This window comes from Pteropus medius, unplaced genomic scaffold, assembly GCF_902729225.1.
Source record: "Pteropus medius unplaced genomic scaffold, Ma_sr-lr_union100, whole genome shotgun sequence".
NCBI lineage: Eukaryota > Metazoa > Chordata > Mammalia > Chiroptera > Pteropodidae > Pteropus > Pteropus medius.
In genome coordinates, this window is record NW_024342473.1 from 4,457,959 (window position 1) to 4,480,411 (window position 22,453).

A 22,453-nucleotide genomic window follows, 5' to 3' on the forward strand; every position below is an offset into this window, starting at 1 on the left:
AAGTCTTAATGTTCAAACAGATTTGGTATAAAGTGTAAACTGAGTTTTGGGCAAAAGACTAAATTTCCCTATTTCTCTGGTTTATAACCAGGGATTAGGACCATATTGTCTGTACACTAAATTAAAAGACCTGACCTTCCATAAACAAAAAGACCACATTTTATTTATCCAAAGTGTCTTGTTCCTTCTCTTCCCACCCCAGCATATTGCAGATTTACACTATACTGAGTTGTGTAGTCTGCATAGATATCCAAAGGAATGTGAACTGCAAATTAAAATCACATCTTAGTATTAAATGGGCAGTGGGGGCGGGGGGATCTTGTTCCATGTTTATGAAAGAATACCAGAGATTTCTGTTTTCTCCAGCTTTAATTGATTGCATCTCTTTCTCTTCATAGCTAATTCAAATTATTTGTGCCTCTTGAGTATGTAATATGAGCCAAAAGTTGCACTACACCCTAATACTGTTTGCAAACTCTCTAAGTGATTCTTGCCAGGAACCAGCACTCGAGGGGAAAGTTAATATTCCAGGATGTTCAAATAGCTTGATTTGATTTCATTTTGAAAGAAATCTTTGTCAAGCTAAAGGTATAAGAGAAGCATATCTCGAAATTTTTTTGTTCATATTAATTTGCATGTTTCTTTGTTGTCTTTTCTCTCTTTAGGCAGACTGAGATATCTGTATAATATTTAAATATTCGAACATTTCCTGACCCTATAGATATACAAGATCTTAGTCTTCAAGGATGCAAATGACATTTATATGTGAAGAAAGCCTAGATGAAATTATATAGCCTGGAACTGACCACTTTCTTCTTTTCTCGGGGTTTGGGAAAGGATATCTATTACAAATAATCTCTGATTTAATAATGATGACATATATTGTTTCTGAAAAGTATCTGAAATGAACTACTCTGTTTACTTAGTTCAAAAGGCAGGCAAATCTTTGTGTTATGCTTAAGATGTACATAAAATGAAACTGATATTACAACTCTAGTGATAGATATAGCATAGTTGGTTTGAGTGACTGACAAAAATTCACGAGTTTTCTTCTTTAAAAAGTTTATCCATGATGTGCAAAGTTTAGAATGACTGTGTGTTCTTTCTACCTCCAGATTACATAAATATTTTGGAAAGCATCTGTATTCTTTTCAAATGATGAATGGCACATTATTCTGAGACATTTAGATGAAAGTTATGAAGGAGAACAGGTACTCAAATAACATGGTTTCATTCAAGGTAGTTTTATTATAATGTTGATAAGATGCCTTAGAAATTAAATCTTGTTTATGTCAATTAGCCTATGGTAAAATTGGTTTTATTATACATCTTTTCTCTTAAAGTTGAAGAATCTATTGGCAACCTTCAGGGCTTACTGTACTTGTTTACAAATGTAGTTGCTGATTTTTTTTCCCCCATAGAGTTTCTTTTTGTGTAATATCCTCTTAAATTGGAAGGAGAGTGGATGTATTAAGACATTTAGGCAGCTTACATGGTTAGGCAAATTTAGCATGAGCTGATATTGATATAACCAAACAAAAACAATAAACAATAAATGTGAGGATGTAGGAGAGCCAGGAATAAGGCTAAGCGTGCACACCATAATGTAATATTCTACCCATGTAGTGAGAGTAGGGGAGATGAATGACTTTGCATTTCTTCATTTGCTTATTACCATAACGACTATCCATACTTAACTCATAAAGTCCATAGCACTGATATTTTTTCACTACCTACTATATTCTAAATTGATTTATTTTCAATTCATCTATTTGGGCTCATGTGGCAGTGTTACATAGTTCTTTTTCTGTATTTTTTTGTACCTTTTAGTTTGTTTAAGCCTTGGGTAAGTACCAGAGGGGCAGCAGCTCACACTCTGGGGAAGAAATTCAGTGATTCATGAATGTACACAGGAATGAACAAAGGCTGTTTGTTCTCAAGGATAGTGCAAAGATTCCACTCTCAGTGTTATAGATATTTGAAAGTGAAATGGGTTCTTTTCTGGCATTTTGCCAGAAATCTCTAGTTTTATTGAAGTTCATAAAGCCAATACTATATATATTCATGTGCTTTAAAGGAGAAGTTAAAAGACCTAAAAAAGTGATTGCATAGCTTACCATGTGTGGTGGCATTTTCTTTTCAAATCGAGTCCATTTTAAAAATAAATATTAAGTCCAGTTTCAAAACATTATTTTTAAAATAACCTTATGTTGTTTTCTAATTAACAAAACAAATGCATGTGCATTAAAGAAATTTTAGATAATACAGCCATGCTGGAAGAAAAGGAAGGAAGCGATAGTTCAATTTCTCATTCCACATTAAAAATGATATATATGTAATTATATGTCATATATACATACACATACATTTTTAAAAAGACATATATATGTAACACATGTAATGCATATATGTGACATGTAATAAATATATAACATATAATATGTAAACTGTTTAATCAACCATAATAGCGTGGACATCTTTAGTTTCATCAATATTCTCTTCCTCTTTTTTCTCCTCATATAATGATAATAAAAGAGTAAAACAAAAAAAGCTGGGAAACTGGTTTGCAATAATCGTTTAATTTCTTCTAAAGACAAAAGTGTTGATTTTCCTGTTATAAATTTTAAACGTTTTCTGATTGGTAAATATAAAAGTTTTGTAAGAGATAACCAAGTATATATTGAAAACTGACTGTTGTAAAAATAAGTTTTAATAATAACTGTTTAAATAGAAAGACGTTAACTAGCAAGAGCTGTGTGCATAATGGGGAAGTGAGAGTATATTGTAAAATATTAAAATGTGTTGGTTGAAAAAAATATCATGCCGACCTATTTTTCTATGATAACCGTAAGAGCTAACAGAGTTTGGAGTCATCCCTCAGAAAGAACTTTGAAAATCACAATTAACATTATCTAATGTATATCCCAAGTCTGTGCATCTACTCTTATATCATTAACACTCTGAAGTCCATCCAAATGTAACAGAAAAAAAAATATTGAAAGCAGATAAATTGTAGAAGGTAAATGGATATGCTATATCTTTGAATATTATGTACCCTCTAATTAGAATTATTCTGCCACACAGTCTTGCCATGTATGCATTTAGCAAGTATTTATTTCATGCTGCTCCAGGCCAGATAGTTCTGTAGAAATGGTAGAGATATTAGAAATAACAGTCTCTGTCCTCATGGAGCTTACATTCGATTCCTAATTTATTATTTAATTTCACATATTACTTTCTTTGTGAAGCATTTTCCAACACCCAAGCTGAGATAATCTCTCCACATGCTTCCATAGTTCTTCAAAGAATTATCAATTGTCACCCTTATTATGTGCAATGTTTTAAAATCAGTCTTGTTCACTATACCGTGAGCTCCTTGGCAGCAAGTTTGTGGGATTACTCTTTAAATCTCTGTGGCTCACAAAGTGCACGGTCCAAAGTAAATTCTTGATAAATGCTTATACAGTCATGGGTGAATCAATCAATGAATAAATGATAAATGAATCTACAGAGTATCTTTAGCAGAATAAACTGAAACAAATTAAATTTATATTCTAAAATTTAAGGTTTAAAGTAGTTATAATTAAAGTTTATGAAATAATGAAGATACACTTGTATTTGTATACTAAATCCTGGAATTTGGAAACAAAATATAATGTTGAGACAAGCAACACAGCCCATTTTTGTAAAATTAGTAAGAAAAGGTTTAGGTTTCCCTCTAAAGGTATTACTTGAAATTAATGAACTTTGGAGGTGATGCTAAGGTTGTTTAGTATAATCTATTTTACTTGTTAAATTGTTTATCATGTAAGGTCCTACACATCTCCCTCTCTGTAAGATGTGCATCCCTTACCGTTCCTGCATCGCTCTCTGTGGTGGATACTCTCCCCAAACACAGAGACACCTCAGATTTAAGAGGTGTGCTTAGTACTCTTACTACCCTTCACTCCGATCAAGCGACTCTCCTTCTCTCTCTTTTTATTGCTATTTACTTATATTTTTCTGTTTGCTCTTTGTTGAACAACATGTGGACTTACTTCACTACTAGCCTCACAGTCTTTCTCCTACTAACATTATCTGGCTCTTTTAATATCGCACATCTTCTACTTTCAGTGGACTCTGCTTTTCATTTTCTTACTCTTCTAAAGTTCATTTTTTAAAAATTATGTATATTAAATACACATTTGAATTGTCATATACTGGGATTTTTAAGCACAATTGCATCCAGAGTCATGACTTACAGCGTCTTACTCCTTGAACGTAACTTGCTCATTGTTCCTCCCTTCCCCCACTCAGTTGCACAGAAACTTGTTCTACAAACACAACCACATTCACAAAAAGAAAATAAAATTATTTTATTCTCCCTTGTCCTTCCAGTTTTTATCCATTTTTCTGCCTTCTCAAATCGTTCCAGGATTTTTCCTTCCCCTCTGCCTTCATTGTTTCCCATTTATTCTTGACTTCTTCCCTTTGTCTTCGACCTCTATTAGAGTGGTAGAACAGTTGTAAATATTAGTGTGACTTCCTAGAAGAGAATCCAGTGGACACCTCTCTATGTTTATCCTACACTGTCTCTCAGTAGATTGAAAACTCTTGTCAACTCTTTCCTTATAAAGAAACTCTGTTCTTGTTGACTTCTAAGACATCATACTTTGTTTTTCTGTTACTGTTGTCCTCTCCCTAGATGGTCACATCCATTCCCATGGATCTCTCTGCTGATGACTCCAATATTTATATGTCTGCCTTTGTTCTGCTCAGAATTCAGGCTCTATTGTCATGAATATAACTACCTCTTGACCTCTCTCTTACACAGCATTTCAAACTTCACTTACATGAAATAGAACTCTTAATTTCCCTTCTCAATCCCATAATGCTTGTCCAATATTACCTATGTTAATAATAACATCATCTTCCACCCTGCTGCTTGACCCCCAATTCACATCCAGTGAATCTCTTAATCATTTCATTAAGACTACTAAATATGTCTTGAATCTACTGCCATATATCAAAATCTTCTTCCACTTCTTGACCGGGGACATCTAAACTCTCTTAGTGCTAAAGTTCCCATCAGATCATACTGCCCCCATTCTTGTACCTTTCTAATCCAGCTGTCAGCCAACTTTTCCTATAAATGAACAAATCATAAACATTTAGGATAAATATTCAGCCATATAGTCTCTCTGTTGCAACTGCTCAACTCTGCCTTTGTACATGAAACAGTCATAGACGATATATAAAAGAATGGGTATGATTGTGTTCTAATAAAACTTAATTTACAAACAGATAGTAAGCCCCTACTGTACTGTAGCTAGAGTGAATGCTTAAATGCAAATATTATCTTGTCACTCCCTTGCTGAACATGTACGTTCAATGATTTCTTACTACATTTAAAATAAAATTCAAATTTTTTATGTGGCTTTCAAAGTACTATATGACTTGGCCCTTTTTGCCTTTCTTCTTTATCTGAGGTCATATCCTCTTCAATCACCATTTTTATTTAAATTTCTTAAGCATAGGCAGCATTCAGGACCAGCTATATAATTTGTAAGGCTCAGTGAAAAATTAAAGTGCAGGGCCCTTATTCAAAACTTAAGAATTGCAAAATGCAACAGAGCGTTAAACCAAGCATACACTCTTCCGAGCATAAGATCATGTGCAGCTACACAAATTGCACACCTGTGAATCCTGCATTTCCACTTTATAGTATTTGAGTATGCTTTCTGGAGCCTTGAACTGTACCCTCCATTCCGTCCTGCCCCACCACCACTGCTGCTCTTTCTTATCTTTAATTTCAATTTAAAAACGATGTTTCCTCAGACAGACCTTTCTAATCACCTCACCAAAAGTAGAGCCTTCTCCCATAACCACATCATATGTGTTTTTTTATTTCCTATCAAAGTATGCTTTTCATTTATTTTACAACAATTGCCATTATTTAAAATGATGTATTTCTTATTTGAACTATAGAGTGAATTATGATGACATGATAATAATCATTGAATCTTGTACCAATGACCCATAACAAATAATCATGAATTTATAATAAAAACCAGCTACTAAGAAAAATAAAAAATAAATTGGGGTGATAGCTAAATTTTTTCAAAATCATATTTCTACCTTATTATTTGGGGGCTATGTGGAAGAAATATGTCTTGGATACTAAATAAGTCAATTATATTCCATAATGAGAGACCCTGGACAAGTAAATTAAAATAATAAATTTTTTTGTATTAATTATTCTTACAAGGATCTATCGAAGTGCTAAAATGAAAACAAACATTTTTAAAGATAAACTCAAAACAGAATGAATTGTCAGAAAATAGAAAGTCAGTGTTTTTAGAAACTAAATTTAGACCATTTATAATAAATGCAAAATTTTACATATATAGATAACCTAGATGATACAGTTGTATCTCTAATAACAGGAAGCATATATATTTTCTTATAGAATTTTTTTTTCCTGCAAAGGCAGCAAGAGATATTTCCAGAATTTATTAAGACATATTGTAACTTCCTGGAGTATATGTTATGATATAGCAAGCAGTATCTTTAGTTTGAAGTTTAAAAACAATTTAAAAATTATGGTTAGTATGAAATATTTCCATTTTAATAATATAAAGTCTGAAATATTATATTAAATATATTTTTTTATATTTGAAATTATTCATAAATTTTCCATAAAGAGTTGAGATAGTTAAATCAGCTTTTAATTTTTTTTAATGATTCAGATTAGAAATGGAGATCTAGAAAACAGATTCAGTTCCAATAGATTCTTCTCTCCAACATAAGCTTATAGATATTTATTACTTATTAAATAATTAATAATATATACTATGGATATGAGACCCATGAAAAGTTTGGGTATTTTTTTATCAACATTTATGAGCTGGAATTTTAACATCGTTCTAACATACAATTAAGCATTTTGATATGCTCAGGAAAAACAGACATTTTTAGATTAAGAGCACTACAGGATTTTTGTAGCTCTGTGGATATTTTTAAAGTATGCATCATCCAAATTAATTTTACTAATTAAATTTATTACCACCAAAACCAACGCCTTAAAATCCCATTGAAGAACTGAGTTGGAATTTTGACTGATCTTAAATTAAATCAGCTATGAAACACTGTTTTTTACAAGATATAATCCTAAATACAAAAATTTGTTTTTAAATAAAATAGAGAGATACGCTTTTTCCAAATGCTTGACTAAAACATAAGCTTTTCAGTGATTTTGCTTATTACTTTTTACTTTTGAAGTATTTGTACCTACTTTTATTGTTTTGTTTTGTTTTGGAAATTAGCATATAAAGGCATAATTACTGGAGTTAGGGTAGCTGGGTTTGAGTTCTGGTTCTGCTACCAACTAGCTGTCACCATGGCCAGGTTATGTAGTTTCTGTAAATTTCAGTTTTCTGTGTGGAAGAGCCCTAGAAGTTTATGGCTGCATAACTGAGAGGGTGGTTTTAAGAACCAAATAAGATAATATACATATAATTTCTTGACTTAGATAAATGATATTGCTAATGTTAGTATCATGCCTAATGATTTTGTAAGACTCTGGAATCATGACTGAAAAGTTTTATTGTCTTTGGTTCAATGTAATATGCTCATTCTGTAGGGTTTGTTTGTTTTTTTTCTCCAATTCTTGGTTTTTACTCCTTTTATTTGTTCTTTATTGCTTTTTGAATCCCGTCCCTGATGGATCCCTTGTCATTTTCTGTACTGCCAGTTTGGAAATATCCCAGAGTATATCATTATGTAGGTTCAACCAGACTTTGATGATAGCTATTTTGTTGGATGAGGGCTATTCCGTTGATTTGTTACATGTTGCATAGGAATAGATACCTGGAGACACATATTTGTTAACTTACTGATATAGCTTGCAGTTGCAGGTGATGGTTTACACAGTTTAACATCATTTTCAACTCTCTGGTTGAGAATATTTCAAATCATTTCCTTGATATGAGTGAGTTCTACATATTTTATTCCCCTATGTTTAACTTTCTATAACCTAGCTGGGTTTTACTTAATAGAGGTGTTCTGATTAGCCTACTCTGTTGATTACTTTTAACTCCATTTAGATTTCATACCTATATTGCTCTGTTTTTATTAAGTAAACGATAGGCAATTTTGTTATATAATGTACTTGAAATGAATTTCTGTTCCCAAACTACATTTCTCTTTTTCTCTCAAACCAAAAAAATAAATAGAGTAATAATTGCAAAATTATATTATTTTTCTGTTAATTTTCTATATTTCTATAGTAGCACATGAAAATAAATTGGTGATTTCCAAGAGGATCTTCTGTTGAAATCATTAAAGATAAATTAAATTGTGTCATTCATACACAATATTTGCCTAAAAAAGAAATGAAGGTTGCCCTTATTTGTCACTTCAGTAGTAAATAATCAGTACTCTTTTTGACTATATAACTAGTATTCTATAAATTTATTCTAAGAAAGTTATTAAGAATTCACATGGAGATTCATGTGCAAAGATATTCATTGGAATATTATTTATAATAGAGGTAAATTGGAAACAAAATGAATAGTCTCTATCAAGCAAACACTTGATTAAATTATGAAACAGTCATATACCTTAATGTAATATTATCATTAAAGCATGTATTCATTGGTACACTTTTAGAATGTAGTATAAAGGCTAAATAGAATTATATATTCAGTGTGATTCAGATATAAGAAGTATAATGTATATGAGACTAGTTGGGAATAAAACAAAATGCTAGTAATGGATATCATCAGAGTGTGATAATACAGATGATTTAAAATTTTCTTTAATTTATATTTTTCCCTACTTCCTTAAATTCGTAACGAATGTATGAAAGTTCAACAAAGGTCCATTATCATTAATTAAAATACAATGTGTAGTCAAAATAGGTTTTTTCCTCTTGTATGTTTATATTTTTTCAAAGACAAAAATTTCTACATGAAAATAAAGAATAGTTCCCTTCCTCCATATGCTATGGTATTTTTTTTCAGAGACAAAATTATAATTAGGTTAGGTGCTATTATTTTACATTTCTATTATATACATTATTATGTCATAAATATATGTCACAGTAGCAGTAGTAGGAGTAGCAGTGTGTTCTGAAACCAAAAGACTAAGCAATTTGAGACTACGGAATAGAGCAGTAATTAAGCAAGTCACCATAATAATCTTTATAGTCAGTCACACATTACTATCTGAAAATGGTGGAGATGTCCCATGACATATAACAAATGAGTAGCAGATTTAAGCCTTTTGATATTCAGATCAGAATGATTTTGCATTACCTTCCAAATGCAGTTGTATGTATAATACACCAATTTTACTTTAGTTATATTAGACAAAATATACACTTAGAAATACTACAGTACCAATAGGAGGCATTTGGGGTATGGAAAGTTGCATATTTGTTCATTTAGTCTTTTATTCTTCTAAGAAACATGTATTGGTAATTATCTGCCATAGCTACTGTGCTGTCCACAGGAAGAAGAGTTCTTTTTTCTTACGTCTACACTGAACCTTTTCATTATTTTACTAATCTATCAAAATATTTCTCTTATTTTATTTTTCTCATATTCCATATGTAATTGATTTAGTATGGATGTTATTGTCATAATTTTATTTTTAAAGCAAGAAGATAAAATAACCACATTTATTTAATTTATAAATGATTTTTCAGTTATTTTTTTCTTTAAAGATATTTTAAACAGAAACTCCATCTGATACTGAAAACATGATCTTCACAGACATTTAACTATATTACTACATTTTTATTTTTTTCATTTTTTTAAAATTTATTTATTGAGAAACAGTTATGTGTCTGGCACTATTATAGATGCTGAATAGTGTATAAAATAAAAGTCATTTCTCTGCTCACGGGTCTTTATAGTCTAGTGGAAGAATGGAGATTCATCTGTTAATGCAATTTATAGTGCCATATTTGTTTCCCTTTGGATAATTACCTTTAAACAGATTTTATAGTCACTTTAGTGAAAAACATCTCATTTTTTGGGTCAAAAGAAAAAAAAACGTAGGATGTTTCTACGCATGTCTAGAAAAGGATTCTTACAAAACAAATCTGTCTTGTGGAAGACCACTATATTTCAAGACAATATATGCTAACTGAAATATAAATGCCAGTATTTGGGTCTTGAGTAAGTAGATAGACACATGAAATTTATCTTTTTAAACACAAGACAAAATACTGTAAAGAAGCCGTAATCTCCACCATAGTGAATATTCTGGGTAAAAAAATAGTATATATGTGGTACCTCTAGATGCTGGGAACTACCACTAAACATTGAGTAATGAAAGTTCACTGTGTTTAGGGGGTAGGGGCACATCCACTTAACATTTTAACAAAAATGCAGACTATTATTTTGGTAACTACTCTGAGGAATCAAGTGGTTTAAATGACCTTAGAAGAGTAAAAACTCACTTTTTATTCCTGGCTTTTTAATACTCTATGAATAATTAAGAGATTAATCAATTATATGTCACATATCAATAGAGCTGGGGAAAAAATTAATAAAGCCTCTCAAGTGTATCTCTTCTGAAAAAACCCTACAAAACTCAATTTATTGTATATTTTAGACCCTCTATATGTAGTTCAAGTCCAGAAAAAAAGTATCCTTATCCCAAGTACAGCAAAGAGTTCAATGTTTTGAATTTCAAAAATAAAAAAGCAAACATGTATATTTTCTCTTTTCCATGATTTTTCTTTTAAGAACTCCAATTTCCTGATTTGATTAAGAAAAGGAGATAATTTATATTGATAATCTAATAATATCTTGCACTGACTTGATTATTCAAACCATTAGTAAGTTTAGTCCAGATCTAACAACGGCTTTGATTATTGAATTATCTTTGCAGTCAATGATCCTAAAAAATTAGTTTTTATGTGTAGATAAAATGTACATATATCCTTGATTAGGTAATCATTTTGCTAACTTTCAGTCAATATCCAAGTGGTAACACAATTCTTCAAGGCTTAGTGTCCTATATAAGTGTTCAAAAATAGTATAAATATTTAACTTTAGTAATACGATAGTTACACACTTTTACTATTCCCCAGCATTTTGTAAAAAACTATTGATATTTGAGGAATTGAAAATAGTCCTAACCACTGAGAAGCATTCATCCTTGCAGGAAAAATAAAAAATTACAAATAAAGTAGCATATGACGTGTAATACTAGATGATAACATAGTGAATGTAGGAAATGAAAAATTCAGAATACTAAAGGGATTTATTTGAAGGAATAAGGCAGTGAGTTCAAACTTGTATTTAGGGTGTGGATTATTGAAAAGGAGGCAGGAAAACATCTGAATTTTTCAATAACTTGATACTGATCATTTTCACTTAGGAATCTTGTTTCAGATTCAGATTTATTTTTTGATATTGTATGTAGCGCTAATTAGAAATTTTTAAGCAAAGGAACCAAAATTGTTTTTCAGTATTTTATTATTTTTCAGTACAAATATAGCCATTCCACACTGGCATCTTTTAAAACTATTCCAATAAGATTTTTGAAAAATTTGAGAGAAACTACGGTGCTTTTTATCTGAAGTCTTACCTTTTATTTATTTATCAAACATGTGTTTGATACACATGTTTTCTAACTTTCTGGGTCATTTACTGATCTCCTATACTAGCTAAAAAATAATTAGTAACACTGCTTCGTTTTTATGCTCCCTATTCTTTTTAGCTTTCCTCTTCTTCAGTTCATTCAAGCTTCTAAGCTGCAAGCATGTTGATCAATGATAGCTGTATCCATCTTTCTGTCCTCTACGTTCTCAGCAGAATGTGTTGTATAAAGTAGTACATAATATATAGTATCAGCAAGTATGTTGAATTAGACTACTGTAATGGTAGCATATGTATTTTAAAAAAAAAAGTTTTCTTTGATTTTGTCTCATCTAAGAATAACTGCCAATACCCTAATAATAGACTTGTCAAATATATTGTAATTTTGAAGATAATTCCTCATTTTATTTTATTTTTTTCACCTCTGGCCCTCCAGTTGCATATATTTAGGATTTTCTAAAGGAAATGATTATGTCATTGTACTCTTAGTCATTTTAAAACACTCTTTAGAACATAATAAATTTTAGAAAGATTTATAATAGTAGCAAACCGCTAATCCCACATATGTATATAACATAAAAAATATCGTAAATTGTGGACACATTAAAATGCACGAATTTATTTTGTGCTTCTAATTAGTGACCAATCCATACAACAAATACTTTAAAAATCTTTCTTATTACAAGTTAACTAGTGTGTAACAGGCCTCAACCAGCACTTGTACTCGTTATCATACATGTAGCCATCTAAAGAGCTTTTGTATGCCCAATTTGTTGTTTCAAACAAACATTTTTAGCTACTGCATGTTAGCACATCTTGATAGATGACAGTTAAGTTTTTACAGCATTTCCATCTTCTTTAAAAAGCAATGTTTGTGCAATTATTTGACCAGTTGCATTTTTTATTGCCCTCAATATTTTATATTAGAATGTGAAAATTGAAAAATTATTTTGCTGATACAAGTAATAAAGAGCAATTTTCTTGTACTTAGTAAAATAGGACAAAGATGAAAATAATTAAGCATGCCAAGGATGACGTATTTTTAGGTTCAGTTAGATCTTATTAGACTTACACGAATGATAGTTATTTTTAACTATGAAGAAAAAATTAAGGTCATACATAAAAATCTGGTAATATATTAGTAGTTTATATTTAAAAATTGAGATGGAACTTGGGAGTTTATATATATAAATATAAATATATATGGCTTATAGATTTATATTTATATATAATTTCATATTATATATATAGAACACAAACAGAATGTTCACATTTTGTTCATTAATTTTCTTGTACAATATTTTGAAGATATTGTAGAGTTAAGCAACTGAAAATTCAATGAACGTAATTTTAAAAGGACTGAATTCTATTTTTAAAATGTATAGTTTTTTCTGTTTTTCATTGTATCATTGCAAATTTTATGATCCATCATTATAGAAATCACTTTTATAAAATTTATAAAAATTCCAAGAAAGGTCTTGGCTTTCAAACAGAATATTTTTTTTAATTCTTCAAATTAAAGTTTAGGTCATTGACAAATATATATTTTAAATATGTAAATAGCTTTATCGTTGTTAATGATTACATTCTACTCTTCCAACTTTTGAAAATAGCTTTTTCAAATGATTTCATTCTTTGTATTTACCTGTATTTCTTACTCTTATTCTTTAAATACCTAACATTTTAACTGCTTCGTTCTTTAAATTAGTTTAATAACATCTTGATCATCTAAATTTTTAAAAATTTTGTGTTTTCTTTGTTAATTTCATGTTCTTCACATCACACCACATTGCAGGTACATATATGTGGATTTTAAAAATTTATTTTTTTTCACGTAAGCCCTTCTTGCTATTTTAATAATTAGTCAAGTGATATAGAATAAGTGAGCCGGCCTTTGTTTTCCTACTTCAATTCAATACTTTAATTATCTTTTTCTGATTTTCAGTCAATGATGTAGTTTGTTCAATCAGTACTAGTGGATCTATTGTTATAGGAGTTATCATATTAATGTTCAGATATCATGCTGGGAAGAGACATGTATAGGTACAAAATTAGATGCAGCACTGAATCATAAAATATCTTATTTGTATCACAGTTCAAATTTTATCTATGCTTGCCATCTTTTTGTATTCAGGCAGTTATTTATACACTAGCAAATATACATTATGATATGCTATTCATCTGGAAATTGTTTTTAAAAGGCAACATTCTTTTTTAATGTTGTAAAAAATAATTTTTATAATCCCATTTTCATCATGGATTGATTTATTTGAATCTATGCATTTCATACTGAAGAATTTTTATGTTTTCATGAGTAAAGTAATTGTAAATAGATTTTCTGTGTCCGTAAAGTTTCTGTAGCTCTTTGTTCCCTGCTGCCTTGGAAAATACCTTAAACAACAACAACAAAACCAAAAAACCTTTTTCTCTGCATTTTAATAATCATTTCTTATCAGTTACATGCATAGTAATCAGTTATTATGTTATAAGAGCAACATGTGGGTTTAATAAATAGAACAGAAATACTTTGCATAAGCTTGACTAATAGTTCTTTGAATCTTGGCACACTCTTACAAAATGACATATTTTAGTCCCTAGCCCTCTGAGAGATTTGCACTTAAAACAGGTATTGTTTGAGAAATATTAGAACACAATTCACAGTCAAAACAAAAGAATGCACTTCTCCACCCCCAAAGATGGCCACATTCTAATCCCTGCAACTTTTGAATGTGTTTACATTACATGGCAAGGTGGACTTTGTAGATGCAATTGAGTTTTTGAGGTGAGGAGATTATTCTGGATTAGTTGGGTTCACTTAATATAATCACAAAGTTCTTATAAGAGAAAGAGGAAGGCAAAGAGAAAAAGAAATGTGATGATAGAAACAGGTCAGAGAGAGAGGAAGAATGAATTTGAAGATGCTACAATTCTGACTTTGAAAGTGCTGTAAGAGGCCATGATCTAAGCACTATATAGGCAACTTGTAGAAATTAAAAAAGTCAAGGGAATGGACTTTCCCATAGACCCTCCAGAAGAAACACCTTGTAGACACCTTGATTTTGTTTTTTGCCCTGTGAAAATCCATTTCGATCTCTGACTTCTACAACTGTGAGATGAGAAATTTGTACTGTTTTAAACTGTTTGTGGCCATTTGTTACTATAGCAATAGGAAATTAGGAAACTGATATAATCATTCATATATAGGAGGATGAACTATAGGAAAAAAAGATCAGCCAGAATTTAATTATGACATAGACAAAGTTCATTCTTGGGTATCTCCCTTCCTCTGTTGGATATTGTCTAATGAGAGATGAACTACATCTCTGAACTTTTTCTCAATGCCTCAACACAAGCATCTTGTCCAAATCACCCGTTCCCTTCTGCCCCAGCATCCCTTATCTTTTTTTTCTTTAACACCTTACTGTTCCCCAGCCATCTCCATTATACTTCTCCCCCACCTCCATCTCCATAACTTTATATTTACTCTCTGTGCCTGCAACTTATAAAGTACTTATCTGATTTTTTTTTCATGAGATTGTGTCTGTTGCTATTAATCTCTTCATAGCTATTCTCTAACCTAATACTAAGATAGTTCAAATGTTCTCATGGAGATTATAAGTAAAACGTATATATGCAGAGGATTCTAATTCAAACCTACTTATAGAAAGAGTGTTTAAGGTAAGCGGACCTTTCTGAACTACTTATATCACTCAGTTTACCACTAGTGTTAAACTATTAGAACTAATTTAAGAAAGAATTGGGAAGACTAGCAGTAGTTGGCTATTTGAAGTAACTGATTAAAACTTTTAAAAGAGCAATTGAAATGTAAAAAGTTATTGGCGCAAACCATAAAAAACAAAATATACAAGGGACATCTGTTATATAATGTACTCTGAACTTTTATTTCAGAAAACAATAAAAACAATAATAGGACCTAGTATATCCTAAGTACTATTCTAAATAATTTACATATGTGCACTTAATTAATGCTTGCAACAGCTCTGCCCCAACTCAGTACAAAAGGAAACCGAAGGAGGAAAAAAGTGAGGTGATTTTCACAAGGTTAAACAATGGGCAAGTGGCAGAATTGCAAAGTGTATGTGTTTCTTGCACCATGTGCATTCATGCATGTACTATATATATTCACAAAATAATCTATAGTGAATAACATTATTTACTAGTACTCTGAGGTATCCTTTGACAGATTGCTAATATAATTATAAATAATATCAAACATATCTCTTACACTGGTTGCAGTATAATTTAGAGCATGAACATGAGATCCAGGCTGTCTGTATTCAGTTCCAAGCTTTCATTGCTCAATTTTAAAGCATATCATTTAACTGTATGTGCTTCAGTAGCTTGGGATAATAAAATGAGTTTCACAGTTGTTAGGAGGATTCGAAGAGTTATTAATCTATGTAAAGTATTTTGGAACAAGTTAAGTACTGTGTCAGTGTTAGCTATTATTATTTTAATTAAAGTAAAATAATCTAATATACATATATAGTTTAATAATATTTATACTTCTAAAAAATCATTTATTTATTTAATTTGTCCCAAATATACATTTGGTTCCCATTATCATCAATGTCAAATAAAATAATCTTAGATAACCTAACCTGCACAATTATGTAATCATGTGCAACAAAATTGAGATTATTTCAAGGTAGAAATGATGAAATCAGGTTATTGTAGAGTGGAGTTTTCCTTCCCTCTGAAGGTAGTCAAGAGACTCATACAAGAAATGAACATGTTGGATGTGGTTCCATAGTGTAGCAGTTAGCCATCTGCTTTACATGCAGAAGGTCCTGGATTAGTGACCCAGTGGAACCATGGGCCATGGTCTATGGCCATACCACCCTGAACAAGCTCAATCCATTCTGATCTCGGAAACTAAGCAGGGTCAGGCCTGGTTAATACTTGGATGGGAGATCACCTAGGAAGACCAGGTGCTGTAGGCATAAATAATAATAAAAATTAAAAAAAAAAAAGAAATGAACATGTTAATGATAGAATAAACAATGCTTTAAATCAGTGATTCTTAAACTTTAAAGCATATCAGAATGGTCTAGAGGGCTTGTTAAAACACAGAATGCTGGTCTGCATCCACATAGCATCTTAGTCAGTAGGTCTGGGAAGGGGCCTGATAATCTGCATTTATAAAAGTGCCAGGCAATGATGCTGTCAGCCCAAGGGTTATACTTTGAGAAATATTGCTTTAAATCTTTAAACCATATCAGAATCAATTCTGTGAAAAACATAATTAAAAAAAATGTTTTTTTCCGGCTTTCATTTTAAATAACCCTAGATTAGACTAATACTGCATTAGGATAGAAGATTTTGACATCCTAACATCTATCAGAATATCAAGATTATAGATTTAAAAGATTTTCTATTGCAAGAAATTAAGGAATGCTTTTAAATGTCACTTGATTAAGTGATTTATCAAAAACAAAAAGGGTTATGAATTTTTATTAGGTATTCTTCATCAGTAGCCACTAAGCTATTTCTTTGTCTAGAAATATCTACCTTCTTTGATCTGGTAGCTAAACTCACTTAAAAATTATTTTTAATAATTTACTTTTTTTCTGGAATGCCTTCTCTGATGCACAAGAAGTTGGTCTCCTTTTCTAACTTGTAACACATAAAATGTACTTCGATTGATGCACTGACCAACTTGTTTAATTTGTTAATTTGTACATTAATTCCCCTTTAAAAAATGTGAGCTCTTATTTGTCTTTATAATTCTAGCAACGAGGTCAGTGCCCAGAATATGACAGGCACTAAAAACATGTTAGATGAATGACTATATGAGTAAATAAATGATACCTAGTGAGTTGTGATAATTTTTGACACCTGTTAAAGAAGATAAATAATATATATCTTTATTGAGATTATATATATAAATAAATTATATAGATAAAATTAAATAGATTATGTATATACAATAGATTATGTATGTAAAAATAGAAATTATAAATACGTACATAAAGATTATATATAGAGATTATATGTAAACATACATATGGGGAGTGGGGAGAGGGACGAGTACATAGATATGATGGCTATTGGAATGCTCTTTATCAAGACCAAGACCACTATTCAACATTATATACTCAAGAAACATCATCTAATATTAATAGGATTCTTATGATGAAACCAGTAGCCCAAAACAGTTCATGGGTCCTTCTTAGAAATTCAAAATATCTGCATATTTCTGTCTTTTGTAACACAAATATCTGTGTAGTGGTCCTGGTTTCCTGGAAAAGTTTAGGTACTTATAAAACTTTATAACAATTTGTATGTTCTGTAGATGTGAGCTACTTTTAAAGAGACCTAAGTCTTACCTACCTTCACTGTTGCAAGGATTTTGAGTGAATTGTTAGCATTTTAATGTATTGCAATTACATTTATTTTTATTTTTAATTTTTTTTTAAAGTTTACTGGGATAACATTGGTTAATACAATTATATAATTTGCAGATGTACATTATAATTTTGATATCTATATATTCTATTGTGTGATTGCCACCAAGTCCAATTTCCTTCAGCTACCATATATTTGATCCCCTTTACCCACTTCACCCTCCCCCAACCCCCTTACATTTGACCCCTTTTACCCTGTCTACCTCTCCCCTCCTTCCTCACCTCCTACCCTCTGGTAATCACTAGTCCATTGTCCATGTCCCTGAGCCTCCGTTTGTCCTGTTCATTTGTTGCTTTTAGGTTTATATCCCACATATAAGTGATATCATGTGATTTTCAACTTTTTCAGTCTGGCTTATTTCACTTAGCATGATTATCTTGAGGTCCATCTAGGTTGTTGCAAATGGCAGTATTTCATCTCTTCTTATGGCTGAGTCCATTCTATATATGTACCACAGCTCCTTTATCCAATCATCTATCCTAGGACATGTTGGTTGCTTCCATGTCCTGGCCACTGTGAATAGTGCTGCTATGATCATTGGGGTGCAAATATCTTTTTGGATATGGGTTTTCAAGTCTTTGGGGTAAATACCCAGTAGAGGGATTACTGGATCATATGGTAGATCCATTCTTAGTTTTTTGAAGAACCTCCATACTGTTTTCCATAGTGGAAAACAGCAGTGTATGAGGGTTCCTTTTTCTCTGCATCCTCTCCAACATTTGTTATTACTTGTTCTAGCATTTATATTTTTATTTTTGTTTATCATGGCTTATTCAGTTGCATTTAGGCTACTTTATCAGCTACTTTAGCTTAATTTAGTTTGAGCCTTAGAAACTATGTCTGACAATCAGTATGTTGACACGTATTGGGTATACACATATTTTTGTTTGCGTTCAAACACATTTACTAACCAAGTAACTCAGATTTTAGGCACATTTTAATTTCTACAATTGTGTTGATTATTCTGATCAGCTTTTTGAGGCTCATTTAGTAGGCCATAAGATGTTTGTTAGTAGGTGCTGATGAGGAAACTAGGAAAAGGTAGTTGTAACCAACAAAATGAAAATATTTAGCCTGCACTTAACATGCACTGAAAATATTAGAATCCTGTTAACTCTTGAACAATATGGGGGTTAGGGGTACAACAACACCCCCTTGCCAGTCAAAATCCATATAACTTTTGATTCCCCCAAACTTAAGTTGTCCCTTTGTCCCTCAATATCCACAAGGAATAACCTTACAAATAACAAAATCTATAGATGTTCAAGTCCTTTATATAAAATGGCATAGAACGTGCACATAATCTGTGTCTATATCCAGGCATTCTCAAATGCACACCAAAAATTGTATATTCTGTTTGAGGTTGGTTGAATCCCAGATGCAAACCAGGGGATACAGAGTACTGCCTACTTATTTTTTTAAAAATCTATCTGGAAGTGGACCAGCACAGTTCAAAACCAAGTTCAAGGGTCAGCTTTACATTGATTTAGATAACTGAATTTTGCTGAATTATAATTATGCTCTGAGTATGTGTCTCTGTAAGGTTGGGCTCTATTACAAAGTGCCACAGACCAGGTGGCTTAAACATCTAACATTTATTCTCAAAGTTCTGAGGGTTGAGGAGTCTAAGATGGAGATGATAGCCGATTCAGTTATCAGTGAGGGTTCTCTTCCTGGCTTGCAAACAGCTGCCTTCTTGCTGTATCCTCACATGGCAAAGAGAGGAAGCTTCAGTGTCTTCCTCTTCTTATAAAAGCAATGATTCCATCTTGGGGGCTTCACACTTGTGACCTCATCTAAAAGTAATTACTTCCTGAGGCATCATGTTTGAGGGTTAGAGCTTCAGTCCATAGCAGTATGTATTGAGAACTGATTATTTAGATAAAGAGTGAAAAGAACATCAAATGTTCTTCTCTTGACATATGAAAACGTTTAAGATAATTATACATCGATACGTTGTAAGAGAGTTATCCTTATTATAGGTATACTTCTAATACCACTTTTCATTCTATGTATTATTTGGAAATCCATTGTTATTAGAGAAGCCCAATAAAAATGGACATATAAGTTGTAAGAGAATTTTTAGAGCTTAATTATTGCTAATAAGATGATAAAATCCAGCCCCCAAGTGACCCCTCTGCAAAATTTCTTAGTTCAGCTCCAGTGCAGCATATCTGCTGGTAAATGCTTGTTAATAAGTAGGAAGGATAGAGAAAAATTAAATATGCATCATTAATCCATGGAATGAGAAAGAGGATTTATGCCATTTTTTCCAATCACTAGTTATCATCATGAATATTATTTTAATTATGATTTAAAATATAATTGTCAATATTATTATTTCTAAAGTATATTTATTATGTGGCAGACACTTTTATAAATGCTTTAATTCTTGCAATAGATTTATTAGGTAGATACTTTTATTATTCTAATTTTAAAGATGAGAAATATGAGGTATAAAAAAGGTTAAATAATTTGCCCAAAGTTATATAGATAGTAAAAGATTGAGCCGAATAGGAGCCCGGTCCATGGATCTCTAAAGCTCTTGGAATCGCTGTGCTATATAGCTACCTACGAGTCCCACAGCATTTGGAAGCACCCATGTTCTTTAAGACTTTTGTCTATTTACATTTTGTTGGGATAGGGGAGAAGTATCCAACTGGACCAAAAGATTTTTCCCTGATGGCTAGATTCTTTGATTTTAGGTTTCCCACATGATATAGTACAAAAAGAAAAACAAAACAAAACAAAAAAGCTTACATGTTAGAAAACAGCTAATTTCACATATCTTGAATTTTCTGTTTTCCAGGCTAAAAGATCTTGAACTTTAATAGAGTTCTATTACTTTTTACTTTAATAGAGTATGAGACCCAACATATGTCAAATGGTTATATTTTATCCATTGTACTGAAAAAAGCTAACTTTGAGAGTGCTGCTTTAGTCACCAAGTGGTCATCTTTTCCAACCCGAAAAATGGGAATATATGTTTTCCATCTTTTTCTCAAGTTCTTCAGGATTTTGCCTTTATACTGTTACTATTATACCTCTGATTGTCCAATTTTCTACGAACTTCTCAGAAGGCAGTGTCTCCTGTACCATGTTCGGTGCTGTCTCTATGTGTTCTTAGAAAAATCCTTTGATTCTCTTTGCCTGTAATTGACTGTATGCCCTATTTAAAAAAAAAAAAAATGGCTGTAGAACTGATGGCAGAATAGAGTTTGCATGAGAATGACTTTTAACTCTGTTAGATGAATCCGTTTGAGTCTCAGAATTTTAACATTAAGCAAGGTTTAATGTACTGCTTGAGCAGTTGAATTATCTAAGTAAATGTGAGAGAAGGATGTTATAAATAAGTTTAATTCAAACGTAATGACCCAAACTTATTTTAATTTATCCCTTACTCTCTGCTATAGCTTTTAGCAGTGCCGTGATTATTTAGTATAATTGACTAAGTTTACGTTATTTTATTTCATAATTCCCTTCTCTTCTGAGGAGTACTGAAATTTTACTACCAAAATATAAAGCAACAACAGGCAGTTGGAGAAAGCCCATGTGTGCCTACAACAGTCCCTAAATAAGTAAAGTTAATTAAAGCTACTTGCTCTTCACAGTGTTTAATAGACTGTTTTAGTAAATGCTTTGAGTTTTAACCTGCAGCATACTGCTAGGGTGTAGTAGAAAAAACCCTTGCTTTGGAGCTTGACTAAATTTAGTAAAATGCTCACTGTCATTTACTAGCTCTGTTGTCTGGGGCAAGTAACTGAACTTCTAATTCAACTTCTGATTTTTTTTTTTCTTTTACAAAACAAGGATAATAACACCTACATCTCCAGCCCTATCTAAGTACTGGATAAGATAATGCAGATTAGGTTCCTACTACTGTGCTTAGCAAATGTTTGCTTTATGGTAAATAATAGCTTTTATTGTCATTTTAACTAGTGTATGGCAGCTTATATTATTTTGGTTCTTGTTTAGAACTCTTGTTCTTTTTGCCTCTGAGCATTTTTGGATGAGTGGTAAGAAAGTTCTTCTGTGTTTCTTGATACTGGGGAGTAATGTTAAACTTTTAAAGCATAGGATTATTATTAATCATGTATCATGCTGGGAAGAGGCTCTGAGGCAAAGAATGAGAATCTATAAAACAATTGAAATACATAAAGACCTACTAAATGGAGTGAATAATAAAAAAAAACTACATGCAGAAGGATGCATGCAGCATGATGTATTTATATAATATCTTAATATATCAAGGCAGTATTACATAGATATAAATTATAAATATGTTCACATATGTGTAAAAGCATAAATTTGTGCATGCGAATAATTAATATCAAACTCAGGATAGTAGTTTTCTTTGAGGAGGCAGGAGTGTGATCATGGAACTGGAAATGGCTTATTTCTTAAGCTAGTATTATATAGTTCTTTTAAGC

The 22,453-nt window shown here is 31.4% G+C and overlaps 1 protein-coding gene and 1 pseudogene across 6 annotated transcripts in view; both read left to right on the top strand.

The window, feature by feature from the left end:
- The window catches only part of NAALADL2 (N-acetylated alpha-linked acidic dipeptidase like 2), a 1,088,713-nt gene that overhangs the window by 540,907 nt on the left and 525,353 nt on the right, over nt 1–22,453 (top strand). The window lies entirely within an intron of this gene.
- On the top strand, nt 16,440–16,558 carry LOC120604688 (uncharacterized; annotated as a pseudogene).